Genomic DNA, 27,050 nt, shown 5'->3' on the forward strand with positions numbered 1-27,050 from the left:
GGCTGCTATTTTTCTTATTTTGGCAGATCTGTCAAAAGACCTCTGACTAGAAGTAGTGCTGTTGTGCTGTAACCCTTAATGGCTTATGTCAGTCAGGCCACATAAAGCACATTCCATCTCCCAAAATATTGCCAAGAGTTGGGGGCCAAGAGTTCAAACACTGAGCCTGTCAGGACACAACATTTAATCCATGTCAGTAGTCATTTAGACTGTAACAAGACACAATCAAATAGAGTTTTGTTTTGGATTTCCCTGATGGGTCAGGTTCTGAAGATTATTTTAAGTATTTATTGATCAATCAAATGCTTTTCAGAAGTGGTTGTTCAGCTCCTTTTATCATTTGATTGAATTATTAAACTTTTCCCCTGAAAATCACTTCCAGAAAAGTGACAAGGCATAAAATCAATGTGCAAATATCTATGGGTTTCTTAAATCTTAACAAAATTCATGAGAAAGAAATCCCTTAAAAATAGTCCCCTTGGGCTTACTCAGGGACACTTTGATCAGTCTGGAAGGAGGGGACAGGACCTGCCTGTACTGAATCCACCAGGTTGAATTGAATCCCCAGAGGTGTCTTGGTCCTGGAGGACATGGGAATGGAGGGGAGGAGTTGGGGGGAAGGTGGGGGTGGGGCAGGAGGGGGGAGGACAGGGGAACCCATGGCTGATGTATAAAATTAAAACACATAATAATAAAGAAAAAAAATAGTCTCCTACTCGAACTAATAAATTAACTTAAAATATATGATATGAATTACCTTGATAATGGAAATTCTAAACCATTAAAGAAATAAACTGATGACATTTTAGAATAAAAACCTACCATATGTTTATGTTTCAGAGGAATTGAACTCTAAAGCGGCCATACTACCCTCCCTCAGGTATCAATAATCATCCCCATCAATTACCCACGATATTATTCACAGAATTAGTAAAAAAAAATCTGAAGTTAGTATGGAATTTTAAAATAATGTGAACACACAAAGCAATCTTGAGGTAAAACTACTAGAGTCATTCCAACACAATGTCCTCAAGTTATGTTATAACGCACTCATAATGAACACAGTATGGTACTGAACAAATAGATGTTAGATTAACAGAATCAGATGATCCTAGAAATAATACTACACAGCAACAATCATGTGATTTCAACTAAATTTGCAACATTGGATAAAAGATAATCTTTTTGACTAGTACTTCTTGGAAAAATGGTCATCCACATGTAAAGAATGAAATTAGATCCTTGCCTCTACCTTACAAAACTCAACTCTAAGGCACCAGTTGAAGATTTGAAACTTTTTTTTTTTTTTTAGGTATTGTTTATTGACGTTCTTATAATAGTCTACCATATGAATAGCACTCTGAATCCTAATTGAAGTTTTTTGTTTGTTTGTTTGTTTATTTTTTTTCTTTATTATTATGTGTTTTAAATTTTATACATCAGCCATGGGTTTCCCTGTCCTCCCCCCTCCCACCCCCACCCCTCCATTCCCATGTCCTCGATTTGAAACTTTTAAAGAACCATAGGATTTTAAAGAACTATAGGAACACACTGGAAAAGCACTCCATAAATGATAGGGTTTGATAACACTCTAAGAGTTCAGGACATAGTAGCAATACTTGACAATTAGACATCTTCAAACTCAAAACTTCTCTCAGAGCAAATGAAATAATACAGAGCAGATCCTGCCTGAAGAATGTGAAACCGTAGTCAGACTCCATGTGGCAGGATTCATATCCATATATAATACATTTATTTTTAGTTTAAGTCTTCTTGTGTGTCTAATCTGAAATGGAGTATATGTATAATTGTCCTTGAACTCATGTTCATCCTGCCTCAGACTCACTAGTGCTAGATTTACAGGCATGAGCTTACATTGGCTTTGTGACAGAATTGCTCTCTAAATTAATGTATGTTTCAAACAACCTTGTTCAACATTTTCCAATATATCTAATTCATATCAAAACACAAAGCCAGAGGTTTTATTAACCTTTATTGGAAAACAAATTTATGGTTAGGCTTTATTTTCCAGTTACCGGAAAATTTTTATATATTACCTTAAATCATGCAAGTTCCTTATAGTCTCCATTTGACAATTATTTTCAGGTGTGTGATTTTCAATGCATCATTAGATGCAGCCAACAAATACTGAAATTCTGAGTTTATAAACATTACTGTCAAATTTCTGTATTCCCCTGAATCAAACAGCCAGCCAGGGCTTATTTTTTATAGAGTATTTATAATCTGGGAAAATAGTCATCCATAATAAAATTTATTGAAGGTGTGAACATGAAAATATAAATTCCAAAGGGGTGGGATTTAAAATGTATAACATTCTCTAAAGAGAGTGAATAGCTTGGAAGTTTAGAAGGTTAGGCAAGAACAACTTTAGAAGTATATAAGCACTGAGGTGGATAGGTGTTAAGAGAAACATTAATGCAAGCTAGATCGATCTTGAGGTACATTGAAGACTTTGGTATGAATGCCAGATTTCACCAATGTAAATCTCTCCTGCCTTCCTTCCTTCCTTCTGTTCTTCCTCTCTCTCTCTTTCTTTCTTTCATTTCTCTCCATTTATTTGTTTATTTTCTTTATCCTTTTAAATTTTTTCTTAAATTTTTAGATTATAATATAAATATAACATTTCTACCTTCCCTTTTGCATTACCCCAAACCCTACTATACAATTACATGCCCCCTTTCAAATCATGGTCTCTTTTTACATTGTTATTGCATATATATATATATATAATTTTTTTTTTAATCAGATTCTGTGTTAGCTAACAAAGAATACATCGTTAATCCATTTCTGTTTGGCATCCTTGGAAAATCTTTTTGGTTGGCATAGTAGATCCTTTCAAAAGTCGCTGCTATCAGTAGCTAATCATATTTCATCTGCATCCTTTTTAAGTGAGTGATAAAGTCCTTTGTAACAAGAACTCTTTGTTTAAAATTTATCTTATTATACAAAGCATCCTGTTTCTTTGGGAAGTTACATTTGAAGCCTCTGGAGAGTAGGATGCTTATTATGCCCAGTCTCACACAAGGTTGAGTTTTCTTTTTATTTTGAAGTCCCAAGTCACATGGAAATGTGATGTTCTTAAAAGTAGGGAAACCACAACTGTAAAGTTCTGATCAACCAGACACTCTCTAGAGCTTTTTCTCATCTGTCTCAGCATTTGAAAGACATTTTAGTCCCCAATTAGCTGAACTGAATTGAGTCCCAAATGTTGTAATGCTCAGCAAATTCATTTCAAGCTTGGTAAGATAATTAATTACAAATTTGAAATAAAGCATTGGCTTTAATCAGAGAGAGGTAAAAATTAATTTTCCACCCATGCTTTAGGAAATGAGAAAAGGTAATTAAAACAAATAATGATTGAAAAAATCAAAACTCTGCCTTGAAAAAATTACCTCCCCAAAATAATAAAAATCAAATTCTGTGAAAGTTGTATTGGCAACAATGACAATGAAATGTACATATGTTCTGAACCATAAAATGCTCTTATCAGCCAATGACTAGTGTATCATTCAAGATAAAATCTCAAAAATGAGTGGAATTCTCCATGGCTGAGAAACAATAATCAGAGCTACTGATCTTATTTAAGCTTTAATTAAAGCCACACTCAGGAAAACTATGAATCAAATTATCTCTAAGAGTCTTGGACAAAGAATGCAGCTAGAGTCACTGTTTCTGGAATTTCACATGCAGCTCAATTATTAGACAAGGCATTTGATTAAATCATCTTCCTGTAGACTTCACCTGCTCACCATCCTCAGAGGAGATGGGTGCACAGGGTCATCATATGTTCATTGTTTCTGTCTAGTGGCAACATTTTGTTTTCTTTTATATATATATACATACATATATATAAAAATTTCTATATAATATAATGTATATGTTATATTATATAATTTTGGGGTTGGGAATTTAGCTCAGTGGTAGAGTGCAAAAATAAATAAAGTTTATTATGTACATTTATATATTTTACATACAATATAACATATATCATGTGTATGAGCAATAAATGTGTGTGTTTGTTTTTATGTATATATGTATATATATCACATAAAATGGTATTAGACTTACTACACAAAGTAAATTATAACAGGAAATTTTCCTCTGTGTTGACTCTGTAAGGACCTCAGGAGACGTAAACTTTTTAATTCATTTCAATGTTATCATTTTTAATATTCAATTTTTGTTAAGGTATATTTTCTGAATTTCTTCTGTGTTGTATTCCATGAGAAAGCCAAGAAAGAAAAAAATGAATAAACAGTTGAAGGAAATGAATAAAACGGTGTAAGACCTGAAAATGGCAATAGAACCAACAAAGAAATCATAAACTGAGGGAATTCAGGAAATAAAAAATCTAGGGAAGCAAACAGGAACTCTAGAGGTCAACTTCACCAACAAAGTACAAGAGATGGAAGAGAGAATCTTAGGCCTTTTAGATACAATAGAAGAAATACATATATTGACAAAAGAAAATATTAAATGTAAAAACATTCCTGACACAAAATATCCAGAAAATCTGGGATACAATAAAAAGACTAAATGGAATAGGGGAAGGAGAAGAATCCAAGCACAAAGACCCAGAAAATGTTTATCAGGAAAATCATACAAGGCAGTTTTCCTAGCCTAAAGAAGGTGATATTTAGAAAGATACTAAGGCAAACAGGATACCAAAAATATTGTACCAGAAAGAAAATCCATTTGACACATAATAATCAAAACACTAAATGTAAAGAAAAGGGGAAGAATATTAAAAGTTCTAGAGAAAAATAAAACTAGTAACATATAAATACATACTTATTAGAATTATACCTGACTTGTCAATATAGACTCTAAAAGCCAGATGGGCCTGGAAAGATGTCCTGCAGACTCTAAGAGACCACAGATGCCAGCTGAGATTACTATAACTTGCAAAATTTTCAATATCCATAGATTGAGAAAAGAATATATTCCATGATAAAGTCATATTTAAGCAATATCCTACAAATGCAGCCCTACAGAAGGTACTAGAAGGATCACTCCAACCCAAAAATATTAAATACACCCAGAAACACACAAGAAATAAGTAATCCCACACCAGCAAAACCCAAAGAAAGGAAGCATGCACATACACACACACACACATGCACACACACACACACACACACACACACACACACACACATACACACACCACCACCACCAACAACAACAACAAAATAACAGGAATGAACTGTAACCAGAGACTTTTCTCTGTCTTGCCCCATCCTGCAGCCATTTCCAAATAATCACTCAGAAGCTTATATTAATTATAAATGTTTGACCAATGGCTCAGGATTAGTACTAGCTAGCTCTTACATTTCAACTAATTCATTTTTATTAATCTATATATCACCAGGTAGTCCATAGCTTACTGTCTGTCTGACATCTTCCTTGAGCAGCTGGAATGTGTCTCTCAATTCCACCTCCCTTCATCTCTGTCTTCACTTGGAATGTACTGTTTAACCTTATTCTTCATCGCTATTGGCCAAGACAGCTTTATTTATCAATCAATGAGAGTAATACATATTCAAAGTGTACAAAAAGACCATCCCAAAGCTTTCCCTCTTTCTGTCTAATCAAAAAGGAAGGTTTTCATTTTAACAGTAAATTTCATATAAAAACAGTTATCAAGCAAGATTTGCATTATAATATCTAGTCTATTTGTATTTGGCAAATTTAAAGAAAATATTCCATCATCTATCCTATCTTTATTAATCTAAAGTTTCATATCTAATTTACTTTTTCTCATAACTAAGGAAAACTATAATTATAACTAGCTAGTCTTCAACTTTATCAAAAACTCCAGAAGGATTTAATAGGATTTAATATTACATGAGTAAACAGGAAGTGCATTGCAAGCAACTTCCAAATTTGTAGAAACAACAGAGACATCTGATTGCCTGGATGGTTGCCCATAGTTCTTCTGTAACATTGGGGTATCCATATTCAGCCCACAAACCTATAGTATCTGGCAGACTTTTCAGTGAAGCAGGAAGTTTGAAGAACTGTCCTGCCTATATTGGAAAAATTCATCAGTCACTTTTCTCTGTGTCTTGCAGAATGTCTAGAAGTGTCTTCTGTGAAACAGAAACCTGAAGGACCATTCTTCCTTGTATTGGCAAAGTTTATCTGTCACTTTTTTGTGGGTCCTGCATATCCAGTTTGGAGCATACTTTCAAGCCGTCTAAATAAGAGCAATTTCTTGCACAAATGGCTAGCCTTACCACATTGAAAGCAAACTCCATAGGGAATATCCTCGTTGCCCATTATACTCTTTGTAGTAATTGGTGCTGCCAGGAGCAGATGTTTCTCACTGTCGAGAAAAGTCTAAGTTCTCAAAACATTTTAAATGTTGTATTCTGTAGGTCTTTGAAGTTTTTGAAGTTTCCTAACTAATTGAAATTTATCTTTGTATACATAACTAATATGGCTATAAGTTTGACTATTATACATGACTATTAATCTGTAATTTTAATTACAGATTACATTTTTAAATGAGCTGCATAAACATAATTTCTTAAACAAGAGTAGAAATATACGTACATTATAACAAAATTAATTTTAAATTTGTATCAACAAACTAAAATCTATACCATTGTAAAATATCTTGGATGAAAATAGATTGAATAACATACCTTTTTATAATAATCTACCCTTACTCTATCATTTCTATATCTATATCTATATCATATCCACCTTTCTTCTGTAGAAAGAGGTTGACTATGACCATTAACAATTTATAACCAACCCCCTTAAATGAAATCATACATTTATAAAGCACATCTTGGGAATTTGAGTGAGGTTCTCTAGACTACTTTCTGCTGATTGGAAGCACTGGCAGTCTTATGGGGACCCTGAGAAAATTTAGAATTATGATCAATTACTGACTGGTGTATTTTGTGAGACTGGGCCATCTTAGTCAGCAGCCTTAAAACTGTTTTAGATGCTGGGTCGTCTGAGCCATTCTTTTTATTGGTGTCTGGTCCCCTTGTTCTGAAAATATATAAACTTTTAAAGGTAGCATATTTCTGTATTAGTTTAAATATAAACTATGTATTATACACAAGCCAGCCAAAGGGATTTTTTGTTTTGTTTTGTGTTTGAGCAGATAAAATATATAATCCCATGTTTGGTAGTTACTTTAGATTTCTTTTTTCCCAGGATTTTCAGGGGGGTCTTCCTTAATCAAATATGATAATCTTTAACTTTGAATGAATCCATAGCCTCTAATTTCCTGTGGAAACAAAAACATAACCTTTCCCCCAAAACGGCGTACCTTGTGACTTCAATTTTGGAGTTGATATTTTTATAATATGTCAGTTGGTTTAATTCAGCAGCTTTTATAATAAAATGTCTCACATTAGTCAAAAATTTTAAAGACAACAATGATATACATGATCCAGACATTCTGTGCATTTTCCATCCTCACATGGCTCATTTTCTTTATATTACTTTACTCCCCTTTCTAAGGACTGCATTTTATTATTTTAAATCAACATTTTAATGTAAGGTGGTAGTTTCTTCACTTTTCTCTCTCAAGCTCAAGCACATCTTTTAAACATACCATGACCTAATTAGTAGTCTTTCTGACTGAATCTGTTTTTACTATGTGTTTTTAATCCTTTCTGTTTGTATGAGCAAAAATCGTAACCTGTCTTGCAGTGTGCTGCTGGAGCTTGCACTGATAGCTTAAGGTTACAGGCAGGGGTTGGGAGAAGCCTCTCTGTACTGTGACCACTATGAAAGACTTCAGAAGTCCACTATGTGGCTTGGCTCTTGGCAATTGGTGGCCAGCTCCACTCCATGGGCACTATGGCTGGCATGAGAGACTAGGGAGAGCCCAATGTGGCTCCATTTCTGTGCATTAGAACCTTTAAAAAGCTTTCTTATGTTTTATGCGGATATATGGATGGCTCATTTGGCACCATATGTAATCTCTGTTTCACTCCATCCAGAGCCATTTCCAAATAGTCATTCAGAAGCTTATATTAGTTACAAATGTTTGGCCATTGTCTCAGGATTTTTATTGGTTAGTTCTTACCTCTAAATTAACTCATTTCTACTAATCTATGCATCACCACATGGGCCATAGTTTACGGATTCTCAGATATCTTGTTTCTTGGGCAGCTGAATTTCATCTCTTAATTCCATACTCTTCAGTTTAAGTGTAGAACCTAACCTTATTCTGCCTCACTATTGGCCAAAACAGCTTGTATTTATTCACAAATGAGAGCAACACATATTCACAGAGTACAAAAGGACCATCCCACAGGAGTGAATAATCACTGTTTATTGATATCTCTCAGTATGAAAAGTCTCAGTTCCCCCAACAAAAAGACAGTCTTAACAGAATTGATGAAAAAAGAAGGTTCCATCCTTCTGCTGCATCTAAGGAATACCTCAACAACAAAGATAGACTTTACCTCAGAGTACGGGTTATACAGAGATTTTCCAAGCAAATGGACCTAAGAAGCAAGCTGTGTAGTCATTCTAATATTTAACAAAATAAACTTCAAATAAAATTAACGAAAAGAATCAGGGAAGGATATTTCATGCTCATCAAAGGAAAAATCTACCAAAATGATATTTCATTTCTTAACATCTATGCCCCCAATACTAAGCTACCCATGTTGTAAAAGAAACATTACTTTAAAACACATATTGACTCTCACACATTGGTAGTGGGAGACTTCAATATTCCACTCACACCAATGGACAGGTCATTCAAACAAAAATTAAACAGTGGAGCTAACAAATGTTGTAAACCAAGTGAACCTAACAGATATCTACTGAACATCCCACCCAAACACAAAAGAATGTACTTTCTTCTCAGCACCCCATGGAACTTTCTCCAAACTTGATCACATACTAGGTCACAAAGCAAGTCTCAACAGATAAAACAAAATTGAAATATTAACAACAGAAAGCCTACAAACTCATGGAAACTGAGCAATTCTCTTCTAAATGATAAATGAATAAAGGCAGAAATAAAGAAATGAAAGACTTTCTAGAATCCAATGAAAATGAACACAGAATATATTCAAACTAATGGGAACTAATACAAGCAATGCTAAGAGAAAGTTCATAGCACTAAGTACCTATGTTAAAACAAATACAAAAAAAGAAGAAATTTCACACCAGCAAATTAAAAGCACACCTGAAATCTCTAGAAGAAATATAGGTAAGGATGCACAAGAGAAGTAGGTGGCAGGAAGTATTACTTATGTGTCAGATGCCTAGAGAAGAAGTAAATTATAGAAAAATAAAGTCATGTTGTTAGTCATGTGTACTTAAAGGATCATTTATTTTGAACATAGCTTTATTGTTTTTTCAACTATCTATAATATGCTTGCCATAAGATATGATTGCCATATAATATTATTTGGTTTTACAGAAATTATTACTGTCATTTTTACCATTTAACATATAAGAGAATAGACATAATTAGTTTAAACTTAGCATTAGATGATTGCTTTCTTTCTAATTTATGCCTTAACTGATCACTTTACCTCCATATGTAATGAAGTTTAACTAGAATCTCTGCTACAGCTCCTTGGGAAATTCAGGCTACAGGTAGCCAGTATAAAAATGAGGACTATCATGTCCATAAAGTAACATTGGTTTAATACATATAATCTAATGTTTGAATAATTTGAACCGTAATTAAATATCTTCTCAGTGTCACTACTGTTAAATTGATCAAGAAAGAAGGGACTCTAACATCATAAAACATGTTACCAAGACAAACTCATTTTGATTTATTTCAGTCAATTAACAAAAAACAATACTCTGGAAAGAATATTAGACACATTTTGCCTCGAAAGTAACTAAATTAGTTTGAAAAAAATCTAACAACTGTATTAAAAGTAATTCCTTTTGGACTTATTTACTAATTAATAACAAATAGTGATATTAAATATACATAGTTTGTTTCAATTAAATTTACTGATACACAAGACACTCATGATGCTGTATGTTTGGGGGGGAAAGTAAAAGGAGTTTGAGACTACTTTTGTTTTTAGTTATTCTAAGAGGTAATGGGAATTTCATGTTACATTTTTGTTCACATTACATTTTTCAACCAATGATATAGTCTTCATAAATGCTATTGGTGAAACATTTATAGATGGGATATATAAATGCTATGATGATTCACACCTTAAGTTTCTTGATTTAAGAACAAAGAATTGTCATGCTTGTTTCTATTCTTGATATGTCAAAGAGACAAGAGGAATAAAAACTTGAGAGCAAGATAAGTAATGTAAAATTGAATTACTGCTCAAGATGAATAGGCTGATTTACAGAGATTGGCATTCTAATATCATTCAATTTCTGAGAAATTTCAAATTGATTCTTTCTACAGATTTTCTTGAATATTACTCATGAAGAGACAGATGAAGTGGGAAAACCAAAATCCTAACAATGATGTAATATGTAACATAGTTCATGGAAAGACTGTTATCTCTTGATTAAGCATAATTCTCAGATTCAAGTAGTGCCATTCAGGGAACGATTTTTCAGAAGCTTAAAAAAAATCTAAGGGATGGAATAATAAAGTAAGGCCTATAAAATACATGTTTCCTGTGTTCAAGAAGCATTGTCCTAAGTTTTAAATTATTTCAAGATTCATTTCATATTACTTATGGCAGTTACTCATGACTTGGTTGTCACATTGTCAAATTTCTGTGGCAAAGTCTGATGTTATCCCCTCATCAACTACTGGTATGCAAAAACGGTATCTGTATGCCATTTCCAGAATCAGGTATTTGGGTCATTTGTTAGAGCAGCAGGATGTGGAATAAGCTGAACATAATTGTGGAAAAGTGGCCTTGAAGTTCAGGTCCTCAGTGAATACTAAGGGCTATTGAATCCACTAGGGAAAGACGGAAAACAATGCATATTTCAACACAAGACAGCAAGGTAGATGGATCTGTCATTAACAACCTGCTTGGAATGTGATAGATGTTTCCACACTACTGAATTTTGTTTTCTTGAATAGATTTCATAGTTTTGGTTTAGGATATTTAATTTGTTCTGTTTGTTGTTTTCTGATTTTCAAATCACTTCTTATCTAAACAGCAAAGTATTCATTTATATATCACTTCTTTCAATAAACCATAAGGATTTCAGAATGATGACTGTACTCTGTTTCTACATTTGACATTTTGCCAACTCCTTAGCATGTGCTGTTTGAAATGCCTTTATTTACACAAGAGTGACTGGGGCAAGAAAATAACATGCAGAAGAAAGCATAGTGATCTATGTCCTTGATTTAAAACTTCAACCCAGCAATCTACAGATTCAACGCAATCCCCATCAAATTACCAACACAATTCTTCACAGATCTGGAAAGAATAATACTCAACTTCATATGGAAAAACAAAAAGCCCAGGATAGCCAAAAGAATCCTATACAATAAAACAACCTCTGGAGGTATCACGATTCCCGACCTCAAGCTCTACTATAGAGCTACAGTAATAAAAACAGCTTGGTACTGGCATAAAAACCGACATGTGGACCAATGGAATCGAATTGAAGACCCTGACATTAACCCACATAACTATGAGATCTTCATGAACAACCTAAATAACAGTGGGAGTAATGAAGGAAAAGATTTGAGGGAAAGAAAGCTTAGGGGAGCAGGAGATCCCAGCTGGATCAAGAACAGAAAGGGAGAATGAGGAATAACAGACCATGATAAATGAAGACCACATGAGAACAGGAATAGGCAGACTGCTCGAGAGGTCCCCAGAAATCCACAATGATATATCCTCTGTAGACCTCTGGCAATGGTCAAGAGAAAGCCTGATCTGACCTAGTCTGGTGATCAGATGACTAAACACCCTAACAGTCGTCTTGGAACTCTCATCCAATAACTGATGGAAGTGGATGCAGAGATCCTCAGCCAGGCCCCAGGTGGAGCTCCAGGTGTCCAACTGTCAAGAAAAAGGAGGGACTGCAAAAGTGTGAATTGTTGAATCCAAGATTGCAAAAAGCACAGGGACAAATAGCCAATCGAATGGAAGAACATGAATTATGAACCAAAGGCTGTGGAGCCCCCAGCTGGATCAGGCCCTCTGGATAAGTGAGACAATTGAATGGCTTGATCTGTTTGGGCGGCACCCAGTCTGTCGGACCGGGACCTGTCCTTAGTGTATGAGCTGGCTCTTTGGAACCTTGGTCTTATACAGGGACACATGCTCAGCCTGGAAGGAGGGGACTGGACCTGCCTGTACTGAATCCACCAGGTTTAAATGAATCCCATGGGTGTCTTGGTCCTGGAGGAGATGGGAATGGAGGGGAGGGGCTGGGGGGCAGTTGGGGGTGGGGGCAGGAGTGGGGAGGACAGGGGAACCCATGGCTGATGTATAAAATTAAAACACATAATAATAATAAAATAAATTAATTAATTAAAAAAAACTTCAACCCATAAAATGTGTATACTATACAAACTTTGCATGTGATAACTTTTTGCCTCCAGTATGAACTTCTTGTGACTTACATTCAAGTAAATTTTTGATTTATTTTAGTTTTCAATGAATATATGTTTTGAAAGAAATTCTTATTCTAATATGTTACCCATGCCAGCTTTGGGAATAATTGGCATCATAAAAATCTGGTTGACTGATTTTTTACCAAATATATTTATCTATATATCAAAATTTGTTTTATAACAAAACATTCATTTATTCAAATATTTTAATGATATTTTACTTTGGTATATTATATAGGACACATTTTAGAAGGAGTTGTCTTTACATAATATACTTTTAAATACAATTATTACATGCAAAGTTTGTATAGTATATTCTTTTTATGGGTTGAAGTTTTAAATCAAGGACATAGATCACTATGCTTTCTTCTGCATGTTATTTTCTTGCCCCAGTCACTCTTGTGTAAATAAAGGCATTTCAAACAGCACATGCTAAGGAGCTGAAGATGAAAGCATCATACAATCAGACAATTAGATACAGAAAATGCACTTGAAGTGGTTGAATTCAAGTCATTAAGACCCAATAATAATGCAAGAGATGGTGTACAGACATATGCCTATAATCTCAACACAAAGGAAGCAGACGCAGGAAAATTATACTGAAGGGCAGCTTGGTTACCCGGTGAACACAAGATTAGACTGGCATACACGCTATGGCTCTTTTCTCAAAATAATAATAATAATAATAACTCTGCCTTTCCATGCCTTTGGGGTACATTCCATAGCCAATCACCATGTTTGTATACGTGAATAAATAATGGTTCCCTTCCAAAAGAGTGTCATGTAACTCTTTCAAGTTGTTTTCCCCCAGAAAGACTATATCCAGGTAATAAAGAATCAACCTCTGAGAAAAAATGTAACAGACACAACTCTCAGAATAAAGACTAACTTCACAAATTGATCAAGAAAGTTCTGTGACTTGGCCTCTTGGTACCTTGATACAAACCAGGAGTCTGTCTAGTTGTTCCTAGCAACCCCTTTCAGCCTTTCATTTCTTTCCAAGTTCACTGATTTATATGTAAATCTCATAATTTGTTTTTCTCTATACCTGAATGACATTCCACTGAATACATGCATCACATTTTCATTATTCTCTTATCACTTAGTGATTTTTTTATGAAAACAGTTTTTCATACAATATGCTGTTCATGTATTTGCCCCCTCCCCTAAGTCCTCCTGTATCCTCCCCACTTCCTTACCCACACAACTTTATGCACCTTCTGTTTCTGTGTCTGTCTCCTTTTCTCTCTCTCTAGCGCACACACACACACACACACACAAATATACACAATTGAAAACCATAGCAAACAAAAATAGACAAAAAAGTCAAAACAGAACAAAATACAATGAAACAAAAATGTTCACAACAAATATGGAGCTTGTTTGGTATTGACTAACTACCCTGAATATTGGGCATATCCACTTCATGTCTTTTGTGTTTTTTCAAGTTTGATGTAATACAGACTTTTAAGTGTGCTTATGATGTAATGCAGATTTTTTAATTGTGCTTATGATTCTCTGATTCTTTTGGTATGTGTTGCATGGTTACTTTTTATCATCATGTTGAAAGACTTTCAGTAACAAATAATTTTTTAAGAAAGTAAATGCAAGAATGGTTAATAGGTAGTGGGCTCATACCCATGAGAGGCCTTACCTTGTTGGAGGAAAGAGTGGAGGGTGGAGAGGGGAAGGCAGGAGGGGCAGGAGGAGGGAAGAGGGAGAGATCTGCAGTTAGTATCTAAAATGAATTAAAAAAATCCTTAATAATAAAGTAATTAATAAACTCTTAAGGACTGTTGAACATCCTTAGCTATCAGAGAAATGCATATTGATACTATATTGAGACTTTATCTCATTCCAGTCAAAACACTTCTAATAAAAATAGACCTGCTGGAATGAATGTGGCTGCTATAGAGCACATTAATTTGAACTGAAATCTTCTCTCCAGGAGGGGGTAGTTAGCTCATAAGTCTAAACAGTTAAGCAAATTTCACATATTCATAAAGCCAAAACTTCTGAAGCTCACTCAAGTTACTCCTATACAGCTGTTACTAGAGGAGGACACCCTGAACCTGTCTAGCTGCCAAGAGCAATCCCTTGGACTTTTTATCCCAAAAGTCATTCAAAGAGCTCCAGGGATGAAGCAACCATGAGTCATGACTCCTGTTAGAATAGGTTTTACTGTACTTTGGGGCCATTTCTGCTCCTGTGAGTAAAACCATCCCATCTCCCTTCAGTAACCTCAATAAAACATTGGTTGGTTAACTGAGCTGGATTTTGCTGAAATGTTACTCAGGTGTGCCATGTGTTTCTTTCTAGAGTGAGTAGATATGTGTATATTATATTTCTCCAGGAAATGTTGTTAGGAACAGGCAAAAAGGACCTTGCACTACATACTGCCATGTTGACTTCAGAATCTATTTTACCTGTAGCGTGAAGCAAAGTTCAGGTTCCCAAGCCCTAAGGAAACCTTCTAATGGCTGACCTATGTCATCCTTAAACCATAGAAATAGTCATTATGCATCTTTATTTCTCTAGAAACCTCATGGTTTTCCTAATCACAGAAAGAACAGATGAATCTTATTTGTTGGACTGAAAGGCTTGCATTGTGTTCATTGACAATGATGGAACATTCAAAGATGCCCCAATCTTTAAATCCTGAATGTTGAAAATCGTAACCATAACTAGGCAACAAACATTTATAAATTATATGCTTAAATCCTTGCTTCAACTGACATTAGGGGACACAGTTCAGCTTCCAAGGCTGGTCTGTGGCCCTGATCGATCAGCAGTTTCTCCTTCTCCCTTTCTTTCATGCTGCTTGCACTATATCTTGCCTTGGGATAACCTCTTGTGTCTGTTTAGGTCTCTCACATACATAACATAAAGTGGGATACTATTAATAATAATAATAATAATATCTTAATTGATAAATATAATTTAATTTTTTGTATATCAATGATTTGCACATAAATATTATGTAAATTTTTATATCTATATGTGCATATCAATAAAAGAAAAGTAAATACATGTGCATATATTTCCCATTACTTACATTGCATATGTTATTATTCATGTCATATTTCTTTGTATATATATATTTTTTTTCAATATCATTCTTTGAATTAGCATACATTTTGGATTGTCTTTTCATATATAATTTGTATTTACCTTCATCCTTCACACTTCTTTACATTTACTTCATTATAACACTCCTTCCCCATATGATTTCTTTCTGCTTTCATGTCCCATGAATATTATCCTCATTCCCCTTTCTTAAAAGTTCATCCTGGGTCTGGTAAGATACCTCAACAGTTAAGAGAACTAGATATTCTTCTAGAGGTTATGAGTTTGATTCCTAGCACCCTGTGACAACTCACAACTGTGTTTCAGGGCATTGGACCATTTGTTCTGTTCTCCCCAGGAATCAGGCTCCTATGTGATACACAGACATCCATGAAGACAAAACACCCATGTGCCTAAATAATAAAAGAAAAATATTTCCCCATATTATTACTTATTTCTAGGTCATGATGTGCACTCACACCTCTATATTTATATAAACATACAAAAGGTAAGATCTAGGAGATAAAAATGTATATTTGTGTGGGGAGTGGTGAGAAGTATGGGAACTCCTGACTGAGTGAAGTCCTATGTGATCTCTTAATACATCATGAGTGTTTCAAGAAACATAGTCTTAGAATCATGGGGAAATGGCAAAATCCTCTCTCTTCACCAACCTCTGGGAGTTGGAGGGGTTAAGGCTTGGGAGAATGGCCATGCCTTCCTCTGGTTCATATATGGATGTTGAGAATATGTTCAGAAAATGTCCACTATAGCTTTCTACCCTGAGATATTTAGGACTGGAAGACTGGTCTATAGAAACTACTCCCAACCTAGCTGAGATAAACCTGCCTCTTGTTCAGCTGTATATAATGCCTTGCCTCCATAGTTTTCTATATGTAATAACCCTTCCTCCTTGTTCCACTGTACAAAATAACCCTACCTTGTGTTCAACTGCATATAAGAAACTCACAAAGCTTTCAAGATGCTGCAGTATGATCGCTTGAAAGAGATCAAGAAGCCCAGTCCAATGAGTCCCTTCTTTCCATTGTGTCCCCAAGTCTGTGTGTTTGTCTTCTGTTCCGTACCTCACTGTCCCAGACAGGGCTGTTCCTAGAGCCATGTTGGACATGGAATATTTGCTTCACTGTGTTTGGTTTATTTCTCTTAACACAGTAATTTCCAGTTCTATACACTTTCCAGTGAATTCTACCATCCCGGTTTTTATGATTGAATAAAATTTTATTGCATGTATGTACTATAAATAAAAACAACTATTTAGCTGTTCATAGGTATCCAAGTAGGATACATATGTAAATAGGGAACAAAAAAGTAAATGTCTTATAAATTTAAGTGCACAACTATGGTTGGAATAGCTGTATACTAAGAATGTTATATTTTTAGTTTTTTGACAAATCACCATAATAATTTTCACAATGGCTACAACAGTGTGCAACCAAAAGTAAGGAAGGATTTCCCTATCTGTAAAGTCTTTATTATCATTTGTTTACTGATGTTAGACATTCTGACTGTGGAAGGAAGAAACATATGTTGTTAAATTGACAGTGATGGCTAAGCAAACCAGTTGTCAGAATGTGGCCTTGACAGTTTGGCTACATACAATTTCAAATATTGAAAAATATCTAGTGTAAATATTGTACATAATTTTATAACTTAAAATTAATTCTTATTCATTTCATTTTATACTCTTTGATTAAGAACAAATAATTTAAATAAACACATTTAACTCTTCTAATTAATTATTTTTATCCCTTATTATATGAGATTGATAATTTGTCAATTTGCCATAATCTAAGATCACCTGGGAAAGGAATCTCACTGACAGCTTGACTAGATCAAGTCGACTTGAAAAGGTTTATCTTAACTACTGTTGATTTGAGTGGCAAGACCTGTCATGGGTGGTCAGTCCCATTCCCAAGGCAAGAGATTCTGAGTGGAGAAGTGATTTGAGCATTAGTGTGTATCTGTGTATTATTCTCTTCTGAATGCACATTATGTCATTGGTTATATCAAGCACCTGCTGCTGTGACTTCTCTAAAATAAACACACTCTCCTCAAAGTTACTTCTGTCGAGGTATTTCATACTACAACAGAAATGACACTAAAACATCCAATTATTCTCTAGAAATAAAAACCTTTTCTAATTAAGAATTTTAGTTAATGCAAAAATAAATTTGATAGTTTGTTACATTTTTTGTTTAATAATAATTTTAGTATTATTTAATGGTTTTTTGACATAGATAGCTTTCAGCGTTATTCTGCCATAACCACTGTGTCTTATATTGAGTACATGTATTACCATTCTCATCATATATAAGTGTAAAATGTTTAGAGTTAAAATGATGCCATTGAACTTAAACAAAATATTCCCAATAGTCATGCCATAGAAGATAAGACTGCTTTCAAATTTCAACTTCTCTACTCCTCTTATGGCCATCACAGATGACAGTACAAGGAGAGCTGGCTGCTGTCTCCAGACTCCATTACTACACTTCCACTGTTACCCTCCTCTTCCAGCATTTGAGCAGTCAAAGAGTTATTTTTTTAGCTTTGGGTGAGCTGTAATAGAGAAAATGCTAGCATAGTCATCAGAATCAGTCCCAGTGCCATTTAAGAGGAGTACCGGAATGGAGACAGGAATCCTAGCACTTAGGAAACAGAGGGACATAAAGTGTTCCCTGGGATGCACAGCATGATCTGGTCTTGAAATAAGTAAAAAAAAAAAAAAAGGAGGAGGAAGAAAATAATCAGGTATCTGGTACATGGCCTAGATTTGGAAGGTGTTTGCTCTGAATAAGAAACTATCTTTGGTCTCACTGAAACTCCTGGCATGAGGCAAAGGAACTTGGACACAGAAGTCCAGACAACTCCTAAAGCTCACAGCATGGTGGAACTCAAGCCACTGTCCTTAGCTCCTTGTACTTGTGTGTGATGATGATGCTGACACATGGAAATGTAAAAAGCAGAGAAGAACAGCATGAATCAGGAAGAACCAGATGTTACAGATCTTTCTCCCTTTCTGTTGTAGGATAGAATGTTTGTTTAACTAAGAAAGGATGTGTTACATTTGTGTTGCAGAATAATTATTTAACTATGTAAAGGTGTGTTGCATTTGTTCATGCCGAATCCATTTACCTGTATAAAGATGTATTACTTTTGCCTATGTAAAGATATGTTGCTGTTTTATCTTGCCTGCCTAAGGCACCTGATTAATCTAATAAAAAGGTGAATGGCCAATAGCAAGGCTGAGAAAGGACAGGTGGGTCTGGTAGGCAAAGATAAAAGGGGACCCACCCAGCCAGCCAGCTAGGGACCAGCCAGCCAGACACATAGAAAGGAGAAAAGTGGGATGGATAGTACATAGATGAGGTAAATGAGCCTCAGGGTAGCACATAGGTTAATAGAAAAGGGATAATATAACTTTAAAACAAAGGCTAGCTAGAAACAAGCCCAGCTAGGGCTGAGCATCTCCATGTCATAGTTTTGGGGCTGGCAGTCCAAGAAAGCCTGCTACACCTTTCTTTTAACTTTAGAGTTATTGCAATCTCAATAACATGACTCTTAGAATTAAACAATGGGACAAACATATGAGGTGTTTTGAAACATTTCTAGAATGTTACCACAGCAGTGACAGCCATTCTCAAACATTTGCAGCACTCTCCCACTGAATGACTTCAATTTTAATCAATGACTTCCCATTCATTAGGGGCCTATTATTCTTGCAATATGTTTTCCTGGTTGGCAGTTTCAATACAACAGTTTTGGCTCTATGAGAATGAAAAGTTTCAGTAAAGAGATCAATTTTATTCTTGCTGTTTTGCATATGAAGAATCTTCTTTATATATTAAGAAGTACTGGAAAAAGTCAATAATTTGTTCTATAATGTAATTTGAGGAGTAAATAGAAGAGACATATCTATTTGTTGTCTGGAGTTAAAAATATTTCTATGTTCTTATTCTAATTGTAGCTGATGTTTCCAGCTAGTTACTATAATAGATAAATTAAAATAATGACAAAAATAAATGAGGAACATTAGTTGGAAATAAAATGAGGAAATCACTATGAGTCAATATGAAGGACATACTTTGGGGCAAGAAAGGACAAAAAACTAGAGAGTCTACATGATAGTGTTTTCCTGATTGTTAGTTCAAGAAATATTCAATTTGTTTTGCTAATTGTTAGTTCTAGAAATATTCAATTTCATTTACTGTTGCAATCAAATCAGTGGTACACTGGACATAAGAATGGACTTGAAAAGATTATGAGGTTGGCAATAAGTACATGTACATAGAAGCTATTTATGGGAAAGGCCATTGAGTTCTCTTGGTCTCATTGTTCTCTTAATTGGACCCCATTATCTTTCTTACATCAACATTTCAAGATTAAGTAAAGAATTTTCTGAAATACAGTGAAGAAAGGAATTGCTTAAATCATTCAGGCATTGTTCCTGTCCATCTCAAGAATGTGAAACCTTGAATTAATGATGTGTAAAATGACCAGTGCTCTGTTCCTCTGTTTCCTGACTCAGTGTGCCCTTCAAAACTGTATCCCAGAGGTCACACTCTCTAAGAACTATGGAGCTAATGACAGGCTCCTTTCCAAGATCCTGCAACTATGGTTCCTGTGGGTACATGTAGCCAACATTTTATGAGTTCTGGGCTGTCCTTGAGCTTTAGAAATCAACTTACAATGAGGCCTTGGATCCTCAGGTCTGTGACTGCCTGTCTTTAAATCCATGCTATTGAACATACTGATATGAGTATGTTCTGCCCTGCTGTGGATGATTGATTGGTAAATAAAACACTGATTGGTCAGTAGCCAGGCAGGAAGTATAGGCAGGACTAAGAGAGAGGAGAATTGGGAGAACAAGAAGGCAAGAGGAGACACTGCCAGTGGCCACCAGGACAAGGAAGATGTAAGGTGCCAGTAAGCCATGAGCCACATGGCAAAGTATAGATTAATAAAAATTAGCTAAATATAAGAGTAAGAGCTCAGCAATGGTAGGCATGAGCTAATGGCCAAGCAGTTTAAATAATATAAGTGTCTGTGTGTTTATTTTATTAGTGGGCTGTCAGACTAACAGGGCTTGGTGGGGGCTGGAGAGAAGGTCTCTAGCTACACTGCCGAACTGAATTTAGGAGGTAGAAACCATTATATAGTGGATTTGTTTCACAATGCAAGTATAATCTGTTAAGTATTACTCAGCAATATGTAAAATGATGTAATGAAAGATATGAAAATTGTTGGTACATGTTTTCCAAGAATTATTGGACCAGATAGGAACAATGACTCTATATAATCAGAGAGTAAAATTAGTCCACCTACATCATTTGCTCTCCTTTGACTTTTTTGTTCATAAATGTAAATTATTTTTAGAATGCTATGCAAACTCCTTTTCCAGGGATTGGGGGTAAAACTAAAAGGCAGGGTATTTGCCTAACAGAAGCAAAGCCCTGATTTTGAGTCCACAGAATAATCTTCTTTAGCAAAAATAGGAGGAAATTTAAGATTATATAATATCCGTGTGTGTGTGCGTGTGTGTGTGTGTGTGTGTGTGTGTGTGTGTGTGTCTGTGTGATGTTTGTTTAATAATGTAAGATTGAAAAATTTGGTTAGAAAGTTATTAGTTTTTACTCTAATGTTTCTATCACACTTTTGAACTGTGAACTGTGGTAAGGCTACCTATCATTAACATCTGATTTCTAGCTAAACACATACAGAATCAGATTGATGAAAAAGTCAGTTGTGCTTTCAACATTAATACACCCAAATAGAAGTCAGAATTTCTCCCCCTGATATATCAATTAATTTATATTTTAATATTAATAAAAAATCAAACTAAATTTAGAGGAAGAGTAATGAGCCAAATTTGAATCAGAAAACATCAAATGAATCATCTTTAGTTACTTTAGTGGGAACATGACAAAGAGTTCAAATAGTTAAAAATGGTAAATGATGTAATCTTAGTCAAGGAGGGAGTACCCATAGAACCTGAAGGAATATACAAACACACCTTCCCTTTGTATAAAGCAATATCCCACTTTGAAGAAAACACATACATCCAAATACACACCCCACACATACATGCACACGTACACACTCACAGATATATTCACCATACACAAACACATACACTCACACCACATACATACACACACACACACACACACACACACACACACACACACACACACACCTCTTTTTCTATGTGAAGTCCTCCTGCATATATGAGAAAGCTAAGACAGAGAGAAATACTGTCTATGGAGCAAGTATCAAGATTTTTATGTTGACATCAAAACTGCTCCTTTGCCAGAATCCTTACCAACCAAAATCAGAGATGACATGAGGTTAGATGATCCTGTTTTATGTTTTCAGGTTCAGGTTTGAAGGTAGTGATTGGATGCTCAGAGCTATCATTTCTACCCATTTAACAATTGCTTCTACCAGCAGCCATGTCAGTGAGGCCAGGACAAATGAGGTAGCATTGCAGTATGGCCTGCCTTGCTGATGGAAACACTTTCAGCAGTGAGTCAGCATGATAGTGACATGGGAGAGATAAAGAGAGAACAAACCACAAGTTTCCTAATCTGTAGTTCTGAGACCAAAGGATGGCAAAGCAATACTTTCAAACCTTTGAAAGAAACTGACCTAGCATCAAGTAAACATACAAAGAAGGCATTCCTGTGTTCAATAGGAAGGAAGATGCTTAGGAGATTCCAAGATTCTAAAATATGCAGTATTTCTGCTACAGAGGAAATGTGCTGGGAGCACAGCTCAGGGATCTAACAAGTTCTTACTGTGGAAAAATGCCCTGGGTTCAATTCTAGTAACAAACAGCAAAACAGCAGAAAGCAAAGACCATGGTGAAAGACAACCTACAGAGTTAGGGAAAACCTTTGTCTAATATTCATCTAGCAAGAATTTAATTTCTAGAATATGTAAATAATTTCAAAAGTTAACCAATAGAGGAAAAGATAGCTTAGTCAATGAATGGGTAGTAGAAGTGAGCAGATGTTTCTAAATAAATAAGAAGAGATGGCCAGTATAGACATGGAAAAAATAGCTGATATCCTCAGCTATTGAGGAAACACAAAGTAAAACCTTGTCCAGTTTGCATTTCATCTGAATCAGAATGTTTGTGAAGAAGAAAACAAACAAGAAAGAATGCTGGTCAGGAAGTGGGGAAAGTCCCTATTTAAGGCTGATTGGAAGGGTCAATAGTTCAGACAATATTAAAGCAAATATGGAAGCTCTTCAAAAATATTACAGGAGAACGTTTATAGGATCTGTCTATACTAATTCTGGTACAGAGCTAAGCAAATCCAAGTCACTTCACTCCAGAGATGCTTGCATGTCAATGTTGTCACAACACTGCATCATAGCCAGGTTGTGAAATAAGCCCCAGTGCCTACCTGTTGATTAATGGGTAAAGATAACAAGACATAAATTCAATATAGAGTTTTACTCAGCCATAAAGGATGAATTGTATCAATTTAGGAAAACAAATCAATGTATTTCAAAGCTACAGGGAAAAAGTATGACATGAAATAAAGAGGGGAAGTTGTAGTGATATAGAAGATGGAAAGGAGGAGGGATGCTAAATAAACACATAAATATACGTTAATGACAACATTTTTGTTTGTGCATCATGGTAGATGACTAGTTTAGAGTGAACATACCTAGTGCTGCGTTGGAGGAACATAGCCTACTAGATTATATGGATGTCAGTCCAGGTGCCCTTCTCCCTTACAGTCAGGGTATGAACTAATCATAAAAATGAAGGTTAAAATTTAAGAAAACTAGAGCCTAGCATGAGAAAGCAGTAGTGTGAGAATGCTGAGTGCTCTTAGAGAAGACCTGGGTTTGATTTCCAGCACCCAGCTGATGGCTCAAAATTGTTTGTAACTCTAGTTCCAGGGGATCTGATGTCTGCTTCTGGCCTCTATGGTCACCATTCATGCAGTTGTTGCACTTACATACATGTAGGAAACTCTCCTACATATAAAAAACAAAAATAAATAAATAAAAACCTTTGAAAACAAATATAGAAAAATGGGACCTTAAAACAACTCCATCAAGGGCTCCCAGAAGGATGCATTATTAATTAACAACAGAGACATCTTGCTGCCTGGACAGTCATCCAAAGTGCCTCTGCAATGTTGTGGCATCCATTTTTAGCCTACAGGTGCAAGATATCTGGCAGACTTTGCAGTGAAGCAGGAAATTTGAGGGACTGTCCTGTCTTGTGTTGGCAAAATTCAGCAGTTACTTTCCTGTGTATCCTATAGAATATCTTGGAGACTCTTCTGTCAAGTAGGAAGTTTGAAAGACTGTTCTGCCTTTTTCTGGCAAAGTTCAAAGGTCACTTTCCTGGGGGTCCTGCATGTCCCTTCTGTGCAGCACATTGTCAGCAGTCAAAGTAAAAGCATTCTTGCCCACATGGCTAATATTGCCACAATGCAAACAAACTCCTATGGACTTCCTTCAAGGTCCATCATCCTTTTATGAAGTAAGTTGGTGCTGCCAGGAGCATATGTGTCTTAGTGTCAGGAAAACCCCTGTGCTAACAAAACATTTTAAATGTCATATTCTATAAGTCTTTGAAGCATTTGAAGGTCATTTATCTATTTAAATATATCTCTATATAATCTTGAAAACATACCTAACATAGCTAAAAATCTGATTGCTATAAATAACTAACTACTAATCAGTGTTTCTTGATTATCCTAGTTTATAATAGTAGATGTCAAATACTAGAATTTTGTCTTACATTTTAAAATGAACTGCAAAGGTCAATATCTTAAATAAGAGTAAAAACATATATACAGTGTAAGAAAAATAACTTTAAATTTGTATCAATATACTACATTCCCCTAAATGATAAACATCTATAAACCACCCAATAACCAAGAGCCATCCACACCCTTCTTGGGGATGCAGGCCCTGTGTTCTCCAAACTCCTTCCAGTTGTCTGTGGGTGAAGGCATCTTTAGGGGTCCCTGAGAAAATTTTGAGATAATGACCAAGTCCGGGAAAGAGCCACAGTAACCTTTGTTGATAGATATCACCTGTCAAGATTCAGGAGGTCCCCCCTGATCAAACCTGATCAGTATCATTTTTCAGGAGTCCACAGCCTCTCATCTCCTGTAAAAACAAAAGCAAAAAAAAAAAAATGCTTCAAAGCATTTTTTTTTAAATTTCCATTTTAAAAGTGTATTTTATTACTTCCATTTTAAGGTTACAATAGCCTTAAAGTATCCAGGTTGGCTCAGTCCTGCAGTCCTGTTCACAGCCCCATGTCTCTCAGCAGCTGTCTCTTGCCCATCAGCCATCAAAAAAGTCAAAATCAACACAGTAATGTACAGGATCCAGTCTCCCTAGGTGTTTTGCATGTCTGTGTGGCTAATTTTTTTTTTTTTTATAATTTTACTTCTCTCTTTAAAACTTTATTATTTTTAAACTACTTCTTCTATGACTGTCCATACTTTATTTTCTTCCTTTCATAAGCCTATATACATTGTAAAGCCCATTGGAACCTGTTTAGAGGGTTTTTTCTATCTGAATATCCTTTGCTGTGCATCTTTTAGCCATTTTTTGTCTTCATGTGAAACAAATGCAACATAAAAGAATGCAACACATCTTTGCATTTTTAAAACAAATGTTCTACAGCTTAAGCAAATGTAACACATCTTAAAATGATATTCCACAGCAGGGACATTTAGATTTCCCTGGGAAGGAAAAATAGAAGAGATCTCCTGGGTAGACAGGCATAGGGGTGGGGGTAAACAGTTGATCATGTGGAAGCTCACATACTCTAGACCAATAGCTAGGGAGCCAGCTGGGACCAACCCAGGCCTTCTGCATGTGTGTGACTGTTGTGTAGGTTGGTCTGTTTGTGTGGCTCCTAGTATTGGGTCAGGACCTATCTATGGCACTTGAGCTGCCTTTTGGGAACCTATTTCTCATGCTGGGATGCCTCACCCAGCCTTGATACAGGGTAAAGGAGCTAGATCCTGCCTCAGCTTGATGTGCTATGCTTTGTTGACACCCATGGGAGGCCTGTCCCTTTTGAAAGGGAGATGGAGGAGGAATGGATGGGATGGGTAGAGGAGAGGCAGAGGAGGAAGCAGTGGGGGGAGAGAAGGGAGGAGAATCTGCAGTCAGGATTAAAATAAATTTTAAAAATTAATGAAAAAAGGAAGAAAGAAAGAAAGAAAGCAGGCTGAGCAAGCCATGTGAAGCAAGCCATTAAGTAGCCTCTTCATAACCTCTATATAAGCTCCTACCTCCAGGTTCCAGTCCTGCTTGAATTCCTGTTCTGACTTCCTCCAATGATGGACTATGATCTGGAATTGTAAGCCAAATCAACTCTTTCCTCCATAATTTATTTTTGGTCATGGTGTTTTATGGCAGCAATAGAAACCCTAACTAAGACAATCTCTGTTCATTTCTATACTTAAAATGTTTTCTAAAAAGATAAACATTCCTATAATTAATATTATGCTGACTGAGCAGGTTATACTTAGAAATATATATGTACGTGCCTATCCATATATGCATACAATAACAATGATTGAAGAAGTCATGAACTGGAATAAGAGTGGGAAGGGATATGTGGGACAGTTTCAAGGATGGAAAGAGAAGGGAGAAATATTGTAATTGTATTATAAACAACAATACAATAAATCAAATTTAAAAAGAGAATCTTGGTTTTGATATTTTGCTAAGTATAGCCATATTTATTGGAATTCATGAATGTTTCATCTAACAGAATACCCAGCTAATGGCAAGGAGTATATGAAAAATACTTGAATTTGATGATAAAGTGTTTTCAAGGAAACTATGACTGGGACATATCATTTTGTCACCTGAGGCTCTTGGGGGAAATTAATTTTCCCAGATGGATTTCACTAGTGGAACCAGATAGTAATATCTGTGACCAATGTTGGTAAGTGGGCTTGATTTGCAAGACACATGGGCAAACATCATATTTCATTTATTCCAAAATCTATCTCATATAATATGAACCACAACCATATATTTGCTGAAAGAAAAAGCCATCTATGTGAATATAGAACTTTTTTAATGAAAAAGTCAGCTACTAATTTAATCATATTTACCATTTAACTTAAATTCCTTATTTACTTTAATTTTTGGTTTTAGAAAATCTGCATAGTCTTCAAAGTTTAGTCTTATTGTTTCACTGCCTTCTTATCAACACAGTGTAACATTTCTGTATTTCTGGAGAGAGAACATTGTTACAGTAGTTGTTTGAGCATTGTACTGAAATCTATATATTAGAATTGATATTGTTGACATAATTAAATATCTTCTTTCCTAAACACATGTTTAAAGGCATAATGGTGGGGCTGGAGAGGTGGCTTAGTGCTTGACAATGATTGCTGCTCTTGTAAAGAACTGAGAGCTTGGTTAGGTG

Source organism: Onychomys torridus, chromosome 2 (assembly GCF_903995425.1).
Source record: "Onychomys torridus chromosome 2, mOncTor1.1, whole genome shotgun sequence".
NCBI classification, from domain to species: Eukaryota; Metazoa; Chordata; class Mammalia; order Rodentia; family Cricetidae; genus Onychomys; species Onychomys torridus.